Here is a 14197-nt window from a genome sequence, read left to right on the forward strand (position 1 = left end):
CCATACCATATGGTACTCCAGAATCTATCACAGTTGCTGGTAGATATCACAATGCTCAGTATCTCTCAACATTAGGGCTTCTGGGAATAGCTGTTCAACAACATCTAAGGATTATGGGCCCCACTATCATGATCTATACCAATGTTTCTCAACCTTGACAACGTTAAGGTGTGTGGACTTCAACTCCCAGAACTGAAGCCCACACATCTTAAAGTTGCCAAGATTGAGAAACACTTCTATACAGAGACACATGATTTCTTTTCATTCATCTGACAAAGTATCAAAATCTGATGTTTTGAATCCTCATGACTATTATAAAAGCTAACAAGACTCTTTTTCCCCCTTAGAGGGAGTTTTCTTTAATTAGAAGCACCACTTAAAATAGAGGCAGAATTTGTTTTATTTATCTGTTAGCCAGATTTATATCTCCAGGAGCACAAGGCAGTACACACAAGGATCTCTACTCCAATTTTTTTTCCACAAGAACCACCTTGTGAGAAAAGTTGAGCTGAGAGGGAAATTGCCTGACATTACCCAAAGAGCTTGAACTGGAGTTTCTTCAGGCCTAGTCCAGCACTTTCAGAACTACACCACACTGCTCTGAATCAATGCCCCGAACAAGCTATACTGTGCTCTTGCATAGCTCTGGCCCACTTTATATTTCAGAGACCCTCCAAGCAAGAATTGTCCTATGGGGCATATCTCTATGGCTCCCATTCTGTCTCTCTTAATTGCATCTGAAATATGCTACCTCTCAAGGGGTTGTCTCATTTTGCTTGTAATCCTGTGTCTCTTGCTAACACCTGTAAAAGGAAATTGGCTGTCTTCTTTTTTCCTCCATAGACCCCATCCCAATAAAATGTTTGACCATTGTATTCTGCAGATATTTTTCCTCACCAGTGCTCAGTATTATGGTAAACAGCCCAAGATCATTGATTTTTTTTTTTTGCTCTTAGTCTTCACTTTTGAGTTTGTCTGTGGTGGTGGCAGTGGGAGCAGGTGACAGTATAGCACCCTACACGCCCAAGAGGGCAGGAATCAAGGACAATATGGAACTAGCATTAAGAGGGCGGGCCATCTTCAGGGAAGATGCCCCTGGTGTGTTCCAGCCCTCCTTGCTCATTCCCAGGCCCTGGTCAGCAGATTCATAGGGGCCTTGGCCTTCGGCTGCTGCTGCTTAATGCCAGGTTGGTTAATAACAAGGCCCCTCTCATATGTGACTTGATCACTGAGGAGGGGGCGGATCTGGCATGTATTACCGAGACCTGTCTGGGGTCCAAGGGGGGGTGCCCCTCTTGGAAATGTGCCCAGCTGGGTTCACGATGTGGCACCAGCTGAGATGCCATGGCAGGGGAGGAGGGGTGGCTGTTATCATCTGAGAATCTCTGGTGGCCTTCAGGGGCATTGCTCCACAAGTTTCTGGCTATGAGACACTGTTTTTCAGGTTGGGTTCCCACAAACAGTTGGGAGTGCTGCTACTGTACCAGCCTCCCTGCTGTGTGGCAACCTCCCTGCCTGAGCTGCTGGAGGCCATCTCGGGGCTGGTGGTGGAGTTCCCCAGACTTATGGTTCTGGGGGACTTCAACCTGCTGTCCCTGGGATGGATCTCAGAGGTGGCTCGGGAGTTCATGGCTACCATGGCGGCCATGGGCCTGTCTCAAATTGTGCAGGACCCAACCTGAGACAGTGGCCACATGCTGGATTGGGTTTTCTTGTTGGAGCAATGGCAAAGTGATCTGAGGGGAGATGTACAGCTTTCCTTGTTGTCATGGTCAGATCACGTCCTGGTGACCCTGACTGGTCCGCCCCCGGTGCCTGATGGACCCGTCAGGGTTTCAGAGGGAGCTGGGGGTATTCCCAAGAATCTGCTGCACGGTCCAGCAGAGGCCATGGCTGCCGCCTGGAATAGGGAGGTGGCTGGGGCCTTGGACAGGATTGCGCTTATGGGACCTCTCTTGCCACATCAGCCCTGATACTCCCTGCGGTTTACGGAGGAGTTGAGGGTTCAGAAGAGGGTCAAGAGACATCTAGAGTGCTGCTGGAGGAAGACAAAGGCCAAATCCGACCGAACACAGGTTAAAGCCGCTATTAAGGCCTACATTGTGGTGATAAGAACAGTGAAGTGTCAATACATCTCTGCCCTTATTGCGTCTGCTGAATGCCACCTGGCGGCCCTGTTTGGGATCATTAGATCCCTCCTTGGTAAGGGGGATTCGGTGATTCATTTGCAGGGCCTCACGGAGGAATTTTCAGAGTATCTGCAGGACAAAATTGCTCGGATTTGTTCCAAGTTAGACTCTGAGCGTGGGGCAGGGTATGGGGAGATACCAGGGGATCATTCTTACCCAGTTATCTGGGCAAGTTTGATCCTGTTGATCCTGAGGAAGTGGACAGGACCCTTTGGACTGTGAAGGCCACCACCTGCCATCTTGACCCATGCCCCTCCTGGCTGGTGAAAGTAGCTTGGGAGGTGATGTGGTTGGATCCAGGTGTTGATTAATACATACTTGCGGGAGGGAGTATTCCTGGCTGCCTTTAAGGAGGCGTTGGTGCACCCCCCCCAAGAAACCCTCCCTGGATCCCATTGTATTGGACAATTTTTGTCCAGTCTCCCACCTCCCATTTTTGGGGAAGGTGGTTGAGAAAATAGTGGCGTCACAGTTCCAAAGGGTTCTGGAGGAAACGGATTACCTAGACCCTTTTCGGTCAGGTTCCAGGTCTGGATATGGAATGGAAACGGCATTGGTCACACTTATGAATGATCTCTGGCGGGAGCGGGATGGTGAAAGTGCGACCATCTTTGCTCTCCTTGATCTCTCAGTGGCTTTTGATACCGTTGACTACAGCTGTCCTTTTGGGACAGCTCAGGGAATTCGGGGTGGGCAGCACGTTTTTGTGCTGGTTCACCTCCTTTCTCCAGGGCCGATTCCAATCGGTGGTGATAGGGAGTGAAAGGTCCCTTCCTCTGCCCCTCCTTTGTGGGGTGCCGCAGGGTTCGGTTCTCTCTCAGCTCCTTTTTAACATCTACATGAAACCACTGGGCGAGATCATCCGCCATCATGGGATGAGGTATCATCAATATGTGGATGATACTCAATTATACATCTCCATCCCAGGTGAGGTAAGTGATGCCATGACCACCCTTTCGCGGTGCCTGGAGGCTGTAAGGGTCTGGATGGGAAACAACAGGCTTCAGCTGAACCCTGGTAAGACGGAGTGGCTGTGGGTTAATGGCTCCTCTGTATCTGGGACTTTATCATCTTTGGTGCTGGATGGGGTAGCACTGCCCCAAATAGACCCACTGCGTAGTCTGGGAGTCCTCCTGGACTCATGGCTCCTGCTTGAAGAGCAGGTGGCAGCTGTGGCCAGGAGGGCCTTTGCACAACTTTGGGTTGTGCATCAGTTACACCCTTTCCTGGATCGGGATGCCCTTTGAATGGTCACTCATGCCCTTGTTATCTCCCATATAGACTACTGCAATGCGGTCTACATGTGGCTACCCTTGAAGAGTATCTGGAAGCTTCAGCTGGTCCAGAATGCAGCCACGTAGGCTATTTTTGGAGCCCCAAGAAGGGCCCATATAACACCATTGTTCCGCGAGCTGCATTGGGTACCAGTTTGTTTCCGGGTCCAATTCAAGGTGTTGGTTATCACCTTTAAAGCCCTACATGGCATGGGACTGGGTTACCTAAGGGACCACCTTTTCCCCATGACTTCAACCCGTCCTACCCGATCACATAGAGAGGGCATGTTTTGGACCCCCTCAATAAAAGAGCTCCAATCAGTGGGGTCCAGAAGGCGGGCCTTCTCTGCTGTAGACAGACAGACAGAGAGAATACTTTAATGGTCAAATATAAAATATATACAAGGAATTTATCTTTGGTGAAAAAACAAACAGCAAGAGCAACAGCAAAAAGGAGGAATGATCATAAGCAATAACGTTACACAGTAAAATAACACTACCCTAGCCCCTGCCCTTTGGAAAATCTTGCCCCTGGAGGTGAGATTGGCCCCTTCACTCCTGGCCTTCCAGAGAGATCTGAAGACCTGGCTCTGCCACTTGGCCTGGGGTGGGGAGGGAAGACACCAAGTATGGGGATGGCTAGCCCCTTAGAGGCCTGTCGTCTGCAGCTCTGGAACCATCAGCCTCTTGGACTTTCTCTTTCCTTTTGGGAATGCTTTCCATAGTTTTCATGTTTTCTGGAAATTTATATATATTTATTGTTTTAATGGATTTTGTGAGCCGCCCAGAGTCCCCCATCAGGGGGAGATGGGCGGAGATAAATCAAATAAATAAATAAATATGTTTCTATGATAGGATAAAAGGTAGACAAATGAGACTGTTAGATAAGTTCTCACATTCCCTCACCCCCTGCACACATACACATTTCTAAACATTTTGGGTGAACTCATGTCTGTTTATTATTAGAAGATAGTTTCTTCCCTCAGTTTATGGTTGTTCCTTACATTCTTTGAATGCCCCCATGGGTCTGGTTGCTTTGTCTGAAATGTGGTTAAGCTATTGCAGGTCTGTCTGGGTTGATTTGCTGGACTGGCTCCTACTTTCTTTTGACTCATAAAATCCATAAACTACTCTTTTAGGAACATAGTGTTTCTCATATCTATAGAAAGGGGAAAGGAAACTCATGTTTACACTCAGAAATCCCTCCTAATCTTCCTAGACATCTTATTTGCTCATGCATATTGAAATCCAAGCTCTTTTTTCATGATTAGGAAAGTAACCAGACCTCATTCCACTTTATTTTTTAGGAAAGGAAAAGCACAGAGAGAAACTCAATATGGAAACAACAAATGTTTATCAAGAGGAAATTGACCCCTACATCAGGCAGAGTGAGACAACCATGATCATCTTAGCAAGCAGGTGCTGGGCAGTAATGAGGGCAACTCACTGGCAATTCCTCCTCAACTGCCTCTCCTTTGGAGGACAATTGCCTTTCTTAATCCTCTCTCTGAGGGACTGAAGAGCCAGACTAGTCCATTTTTGTGTTTGGAATTAGTATCTATATAGTTATTTCCCTCTCAGAGAATGTAAGCCACTTCTGGCTTTTGAGAACTCCAGAATAAAGCCTTAATAAAGACTTTTATTTATAATTAGACATACATTAAATAACAAATAACTAGACATTAAATAAACAAACAAATACATAAAGGGGGAGGGGAGGGGAGGGAAGGGATATCAATATTTAAAGTAAAACATAATTAGTAATTATGTAAAGTTAGAGTCCGTCACTGAGGCTCAAGTCAAATAGACTTCCTGACCACCACCCAGGTGGTACCATCTCACTCAGCCTTTGCTCAGGCAGGAAAATAATATGTGCTTGCCCTAAATACATGATTCAGTGTGACGAGGAGATTTGAAGAATATTCTTGCAGTGGTATAACTCTGTTCTGTCTTTAAGAAATAAAATTTATTTTATTTATTATTAAAATTTTTATTTATTTTATTTATTAAATTTCTCACCCGCCCATCTCCCCCCGATGAGGGAACTCTGGGTGACTCACAACAAACATTAAAAACATAAATATATATAAATACTTACCAACAGCTGTAGAAGGGAAGGGAAGGGAAGGGAAGGGAAGGGAAGGGAAGGGAAGGGAAGGGAAGGGAAGGGAAGGGAAGGGAAGGGAAGGGAAGGGAAGGGAAGGGAGGACATGACATGATGACATGACATGATAGCAATCTTATCAGCTCCACATAATAACAATTCTATAAAAATGTTTAAAGGTATAAATGTAGTTATTTTAGAGTGGATCTCTCCTTTACCTGAGTAAATGCAGTAGAATAGAAGCCAACTTAACAGAGATGTGTCAGACTAGGTTCTTTTCCATATTGGTCATTCTTTAGCATTCTCAGTGTGATTCTGAATTACTTCAAGTTGCTTAAAACATTCTTATGTCTTTTGATATGTACAAGTAGACAAATATATGGATGCCTTAATGCTGGCAGATGGAGAGGAAAGAGTCCCTTGGCATTTTCTTCTCCCTTCATGGTTGTAATTTTAAAGTGGTTTTTTGGGAGAAGGAGAAATATATATATTCTGAAGTTGAGATCGGGGGAAAAAAATCTATCCACTATGCTAGTGAAATATTTAATCAGCTCATCTGTCCTTTGAGTCTCTTTGAAATCTTCCTCAAAAATATTCTGTGATACTTTGAAGGCAGCTCCAGATCTTTGTGTTTCTATGATGTCAGTGTGTTTGGGGCTGAACTGATTTACTTCTGTTTAGTTACCATGTAATTTAAAACCTTGAGGAGCTAGGTTTAAAAAAAAAAAAAGATGTTAAAGCTTATTTTTCCATTGAAGGGAATTTTTGCCTCAACCCTCCTTCTGATTCCTCATGACCCTTGGGTCCTGAAAGGGAAATGCTGACTTGATGACTTTGCAACTCCCCCTTAGTAGCTCAGCCAAAACTGAGAGCTCCTCTCTTCTCCTCAGCAGGCCGTTGAGCCTTTCCTTTTCTTCTTTTCTTTTGTTGTGGGTATGTGTGTGTGGAATTTTTGTTGCTACAAATGCAGCAGGGATTTTTGTTCTATGTTCTAACCATGCAATTCCACAAAAATAAGGGCAACCAGAAGGCAGTTCTAACCAAATGAAGGTGAGAACCACCTTCAGATGGCTTCTGAGGGTTTCAGGAGTGAAAATGGTGGCAGCGTGGAAGTACCTTTAATCTACTGTGAATGTCTAAAAGGAAAAGAACATTGTCATTCATACGAGAAAGGTAAAAGGTCCAAACGAATGTTGGACTCTTATTGTCTCCCTCACTGTCTTTTCAACTTTTTAGAAATGTATATATGAATTACACCTGGAACTGTCAATATCCATCCATGATTCTTTTTGAGTTTTTGGACATTCACAAAAATTGTCAGTTTCCCATCTTCAAAAGTTTCCTGTAACCAGTGGCATCCTCAGCAAATTGTGAGACACCACAATCATGTCTGACTCAGTGTTCCAGGGTCTGACACAGCATGGGGTGCCTTTAAAGACCACCCAGAAGCGTTACTTGATGCAAACTGCAGTGGCCCAGCTGCTCACAGAAACTGACTGTTGGGCACATATTACACCTGTTTTACGGGCCCTGCATTGGCTTTCTATTAGCTTCTGAGTGCAATTTCAAGTGCTGGTACACCTTTATGGCTTGGTGCCTGGTTATTCACAAAGACCACATCTCCCCACTAGTGTCAGCCTGGCCACTCCAGTCATGCCTGGAGAACAATTGGTTGTCCTCCATTTTTATTTAGTTAGGGGGTTGAAGCCCAGACATGCTGTTTTTTGATGATGGGAGCATCACTCTGGAATGTCCTCCTGTTGGAGTTCTGTTTGCCTCTGACATTGTCTGCCTTCTGGAAAAGGCTGAAGACAGAGCTTTTCCGCAGGGCTTTTGAAGCTGCATACCACATATTTTCTTTGGGTTCTCTTTCTTATTTTTTACAGGTAGTCCTTGACTTAACAACCACAACTGGGGCTGGAACTTCCATCGCTTAAGCCATGCAGTCATTGTCGCGGGTCATTAAGCCAATCCAGCTTTCCCCATTGACTTTGCTTGTCAGAAGCCCCAGGGAAGGTCGCAAATGGCGATCATGTTACCCCAGGATGCTACAATCATCATAAATAGATGCCAGTTGCCAAGTGCCCAAATTTTTATCTCATGATTGCAGGGACGCTGTGATGGTCGTAATATGAGGACCAGTTGTAAATCATTTTTTTCAGCATCATCGTAACTTTGAACAGTCATTAAATGAATAGTTGTAAGTCAAGGACTACCTGTACATTTATTGTATTTTTATACCTTGATAGCCGCCAAGAGTCTTGTGATTGTGGTGGCGTACAAATTTGACAAGAAACGACTTAGCAGCATCATGCAAGTGTCATAATTTGCCTCCCCCACTTAGTCCCCTGCAAGCCTCCATGCCTATAACATAGAATTAACTTGCTATCACTTTAAGAAAGAATGAGAAATAAATGTAGATTTTTGTTTGTTCTGACTGAAATGAGTAAAATTTTGGTGGCTGGAGGGACATTGGGTTACAAGGGCTATGTCGCACATTTTTCAAACTAGGATTTTCCAGAAAGGGAAGATGTTCTAGAATTAGGACATGGGAATATTTTGGGTGTTTTTTTTTCTTTCTTTCTTTTTAAACTTGTGTTATGTCTTGTATTAGTTTTATGCTTTCCCCAGCTTATAATCACAAGAAACCTTGCCATCACTTTCTGTCAGTGGTCTTCAGAGGGGTGCTCCCAGGACCACACAAAAAGGGCTTTGGATACCCCCCCCCAGCCTTAATAAACAATAAAATGTAGATGCTTAATTCTGTACTGCATATTAGTGGGAAGTAACTGATCTAAAGATTCTAGACATACAGTTTTATGCTAAACCATGTAGAAAACCAAGTTAAACTTCTCTTTCATAAAAGGTTTCTTCCTTGAAAGGGAAGAATCTAAATAAAATTTGTCTGACCTCTGTAGTCATTTACTTCTGCCACCGCACATTATAATTATAAACCAAAACTGTAGCCTATGTAATATTGGTCAATAGGAGAACCAATCTCCAAGCTTTTTAAAATAATGTTTTATGCATTCTGTGAAAGTTTTTTTTTCTATTAAAAAAATAACCGAGCAGGATGCTCCTAATCTCACTGAAAGCTGAATATCTTCCAGTATATATTCCAGAATATATTTCAGAGTATCTTCCAATATAAGGAGGATGTCATCCACCAAAGACTGAGTTTGTATAGCTTGAGATCCCTGGTACATCTGGTGAAAGCTCTTCAAGCTTATTGCCAATGATGTTTCTGCAGCTCCCGGGTCACAAAATGGGACATTCATCTGGATGCATGTTGGGACAGATTTGGATTCATTTCTCATTATCTTCAGAGGTTCTGAATGGTCTCACTATTCCTTCCTTCCATCTTTGCTACCAGGTAAAAGAGGGCTAGATGGGTTGAGACTTTGACCAGCATAATTGGGTTAACAGTGGAGTCCTTGGAGTTCTCTGAGCTTGGTTCTTTTCTTGCAAACGTTTCATTACCTGGCTAGGTAACATCTTCAGTGCTAGAATGGGATGGGGTTTGCTCTCTGTTTATATACTGTGGCATGCCCTGCCAGTGTTGGTGGGGGTGGGGGTTTTGTTTTGTTCCTCTGGTAGTTCCTTGATTAGGGTACTGTTCACTGCTTGATTGTGTGCCTGGTGGTAACCTCTGCTTATCAATAGCCTAAGGAAGGACCAAACCATCATCATCCTCCCAGCAGACAAAGGCTGAACCACAGTTATTATGGATAAATCACAATACCTGCAAAAAGCCAAAAAGTTATTGGAGGACAAAGAAACTTACATCGCAGTTAACACCAACCCAATACAGAAACTAGACAACCTAATCAAGACAACCCTTAATGACCTAACCAAGAAAGGACAGATCACAAAGGAAGAACAGTGGTGGATGAAAAGCAGTAGACCCATTCTCCCATGCTTCTATGGATGACCAAAAATACACAAGCCTGACATACCGCTCCAACCAATTGTATCTTTACCAGGGACTCCAACATACAACATAGCGAAAGAACTGACAAAAAAGCTTGGACATCTCACAGAGAAGAGTATTCTATCAACTCCTCACTACAATGCCTCCAGAAAAATCAAAGATGTACACATAGATGAAGATGAAATTATGGTCTCATTTGATGTCACAGCACTCTTTACGTCCATAGACCCAGAACTAGCGAAAGAATCCATATCAGCAGTACTACACAATACACCTGACTTAACCAAATACACCCAGATCGAAATACCCAGAATCATGGACCTCATCAACCTCTGCCTCACCACCTATTCTCAGTTTGATGGACAAATATACCAACAAATCGGAGGCACACCCATGGGATCACCACTGTCGGGACTCATAGCAGAGATTGTAATGCAACGCCTAGAAGCTATAGCACTTCCTCACATACAGCCTGAAGTATGGATCCGGTATGTAGATGACACCTTTGTTATAATAAAAAAGGAACAACTAGAGAAGACACATAAAACCATTAACAACATCTTCAAAGGAATAAAATTCACCAGAGAGGAAGAAAACAACACACTACCCTTCCTGGATATCCTCATCAGCAGAGGAAACAACAGTAAATTAGACACCCAAGTTTATCAGAAGACAACCCACACCAATCAAGTACTCCATTACCAGAGTAACAACCCAACCTCCCACAAGAGGAGCTGTGTAAGAACATTATTCAGATGAGCACAAACGCTTTGCAGCAACCCAGAACAGCAGAAAAGGAAAAAGACCACCTTTACAACATCTTCCAACAAAATGGATATCCACGCAACTTTATCAAAAAGTGCCTGACCACTCAACCTACTACAACACAACCTACACAAGCTATGAAAAGGATCACACTGCCATACATCAGAAATGTCTCAGAAACCACCAACAGACTATTACAACCACATGGCATCTCGGTAGCACACAAACCAACAAAATCACTCCAAAATATCTTAAGCAAACCAAAAGACCCAGTAGCACAAGAAGAAAAAACAGGAGTCATCTACAACATACAGTGTAAGGACTGTAACAAACACTATGTGAGACAGACAGGCAGAAGGCTGGCAGAGCGCATCCATGAACACCAACCAGTAGTCAGAAGACTTGATGAAAACTCCTTAATCTCACAACACATGGACAGACTTAACCATAGTTTTAACTGGGAAACTCTCAGCATTTTAGACTAAGCTAAATCCAAAAATGCGAGGGAATTCTTGGAAGCTTGGTATTCAGACAAGGCAGCAATCAACAGACGCATAGAGATAAACAGCATCTACACACTATTCAAAAGAGACAGTAGAAAAGAAAGCAAAAGACCAGAACATCTCCTCAACAGCAGTCATCACCCAGATAAGCAGAGGTTACCACCAGGCACACAATCAAGCAGCAAACATACCCTAATCAAGGAACTACCAGAGGAGCAAAACAAACCCCCCACCCCCACCAGCACTGGCAAGGCAGGCCACAGTATATAAACAGAGAGCAAACCCCATCCCATTTTAGCACTGAAGATGTTACCTAGCCGGGTAATGAAACATTTGCAAGAAAAGAGCCAAACTCAGAGAACCCCAAGGACGCCCCAGTTCAACCCCGAGCTATCCATATTTGCCTCTATTGGGTTGACAGTGCAATGATGTGGTGTCTCCAAGCCATGGAATTTAGTTGAATTATTCCTAGCCTACCACTAGGTTTTCTGTGAAAACAAAAGGAATGCCTGTCAGATATCTCTGACTGTCTCTTAAGTTTTTTTGGGGAAAAGTAGAATATAAATATGTAAACTTCAAAATAAATTCCAGAACCTTACTAAGCTTTCCTTGGGTTGTGTTGTGTTGGCACATATTTTACATAAGAAACCTGTAAAATATTAACATAAAGCAATAGTTCCATGGAAAAAACAGCTTTCGTGGCAATATAATTCCACAAGACATGTCATAAATTCTTGTTTAAAAACGGATGGCCTTGTAATAATGCATATACCAGCCTTTCTTAAAGACAGCCTTAGACACTGATAGCTCAAAGCTAGATAACCCGTAGTGGGGTCATTTCTTCTCTTTACGCAATGTTTTGTCTCTTAACTAACAGTGTTAGCTGGGGTGGTAGGGGAGAGAGGAGGTTAGTGGACCTTCTACATTAGATGTGCAAAACTGGTTCCATTCTCTAACAGGGAAGCATAAATCAAATTACCACATTTTATGTAAGTGCAATTAATTTTGCAAACATTGACTCCATTATGACAGAATAATTGTTATTATCTAAATCTGCATCAGTCTCAGTGGCTAAAAAAACAAAATTGTTGCAGAGTGTTACCTAGAGCAGCGTTCCAGGACATGTGACCCCCTGTCTGACCAAGCCAAATACTGATATAGCAGCTGTCAGGTGCTTGCCAACTTTTTTTTCATACAGACAGCAAACCCAGGAAACTTTTGACTGTGGTAGGGCTACCAGATCTGGCCTGCAAAATTCAGATGGTCACTGATGGCAGCAAAGAGAATACTGAAAACCCTAACTGTTTGCTGCCAGCTAGCAAAGGTCTGGATATTCATGGACCAAGTCTGGAAGCTCTAGAGCAGTGTATCTCAACTTTGGCAACTTTAAGACGTGTGCACCTCAGCTCCCAGATGTCCCCAGCCAGCATGGGAGTTGAAGTGAGAGGAACAACAGCCCTTGTAGAGTTATCCAGGAAGGCTAGTCTTTACAAGACAGCTTTGATTGCCCTTCCCATTTCCAGTGCTGAAGCTTGCAGCAAGAAATGAAAATAAATGCTGCAATGTGTTATTCACTGTGCCCAAATTAAAGGGGTAGGAACTGAAAATGGGAATTCCTTGTACGCTTGAGGCAACTTTTTAGATGCGGTCTCACCCATCCAAATATTGCTCCCCCCGGCCATATAAAAGGACTTCAACTTCCATTAGAATCTGCTGCAGGAAGAGTGGATGAGTCTGGGGAGACACCCTCAAAGAAACTGGGACACAGGTGAAGTTAGCTCTGCAAATAGAATATAATTAGTTATTGCTTCTAAAGAGCAAACAGCACTTTGCTTATATGACTGAATGTTTACGGACTTTGCTGGTGATTGCCACATAAACCCTCTTGTCCGGAGCTGACCTTTTGCACTTTAACACGGCTGTCCTAGGGCAGGAAGATGCTTAGCACCAGCTACACTTGGTAAATATATCTCTAAAGGTATCCTTGCCACTCAGCCCTGTGCCACAACTGGACAGACTGACCCATTTTCCTTTCCTTGGTGTCAGTTTCACAGATGCTTGTTCATAAATCCCTTTCATTTTTCTACTCCACATGACAAGGAATATTTCAGTGCACAGTGGTAAATATATTTGTATACTATGCATATGCTTTCTTCTCAAAATGTGCATATTTTAAGGGTAAGCCTCTTGTATGCAGGTTGGTATGTTTTGTGAGCCCAGAAAGGCACTGGAAAAAAGTCAGAGAATGACAAGCCCAAAGCAGCATAGAGCTGCTGCATTATGATCCACCCACATTAATCCTGGAGGTACCGCTCACCCTAGTTTGCTTTGACGTGCAGATCAGATGAAATCCCTGCACATTGCTAGACTATGTACCGTTAGGCATCTTTGGTAATATGTGAAATGAAGCCACAGTCCAGATGCAGAATCTGGTCTACTTAAAGAGAAGAGGCACAAGGGAAATGTATCCATATGGGCATTTACAGCACATTCTCCAATTGCAGCAAACAATATTTAAGCTATGAATCAGTAAGAGTTCCATGCATAATGTTTTAGGAAAACATTCATGCAGGCTTTCTCTCCTTATGATAAGCAAGAGCTGCTTGAAATCCTCTGGGAAATGACACTCAGCAGCATTCTGGTTTGTTTGCAGATGAAGATCAATGCCTTCTCAAGGAGACGGCCCCTACTGCTAGACGGCAGCAGGATGAGTCAAGGTATTGTGGCTGAGATCATAAGGGCTGGCAGACAGACAGACATTCAACAAAACCACAGCACGCAGGTTGATTTGCCTTTTCCTTCTTCATCAAGCTGAAGCTATGCCAGGGTGTGTGGGTTTTACCCACAAAACAAATAAACCTATTGAAATACCTGAGAGTTGTTTGCTTTAACAGATACCTCCTGGAAGCCTCATTCAGAAGGCAGGCCATGGCCAGTGATGAATAGATGAAAAGGAAGGGAATCCTGTGGCAATCAGGCCAAGGGAGGGAAAGGAGAGGACAGGACAGGACAAGACAGGACAGGACACTCTGATCTTACTGTAAGTGATGTAATTCTTTTACTGTAACTTTCTAAAACTATCTCAGCCTGCTCTCACAGCAATCTCTTACGTACACACTGAAATCATCACCAAACAATAGGATTGTTTCAGTATGTTTCAGAACATCTCAGGAAGTCAGGATATACATGCAAATGGAAAGGGCAGACTGGCAGGATAAATGGTGAATTTTCTAGCCCAGGAATGGGAGTCCGGTGGCCCTCCAGTTGTCACTCCCAGCAGCCTCAGCCACCATGGCTCATAGTAACAGATGCTGAGGGTTGCTGTTCAACAATACTCTACTTTGGTATGACCACCTTATATTAGTAGTTTTAATGTATTGTTTCCTTTTCATTCTTGTAAGCCACCTAAAGTCGTTGATGAGTGGATGGCT

General features: G+C 43.5%; 1 pseudogene; it reads left to right on the top strand.

The window, feature by feature from the left end:
* Positions 1 to 3133: 3133 nt before the first annotated feature.
* Positions 3134 to 7893, top strand: LOC148217063 (uncharacterized; annotated as a pseudogene).
* The last annotated feature ends 6304 nt before the right edge of the window (positions 7894 to 14197 follow it).

This window comes from Python bivittatus, unplaced genomic scaffold (assembly GCF_059951505.1).
Source record: "Python bivittatus isolate LINGU-HERP-01145 unplaced genomic scaffold, Pbiv_v1 ctg000020_np1212, whole genome shotgun sequence".
NCBI classification, from domain to species: Eukaryota; Metazoa; Chordata; class Lepidosauria; order Squamata; family Pythonidae; genus Python; species Python bivittatus.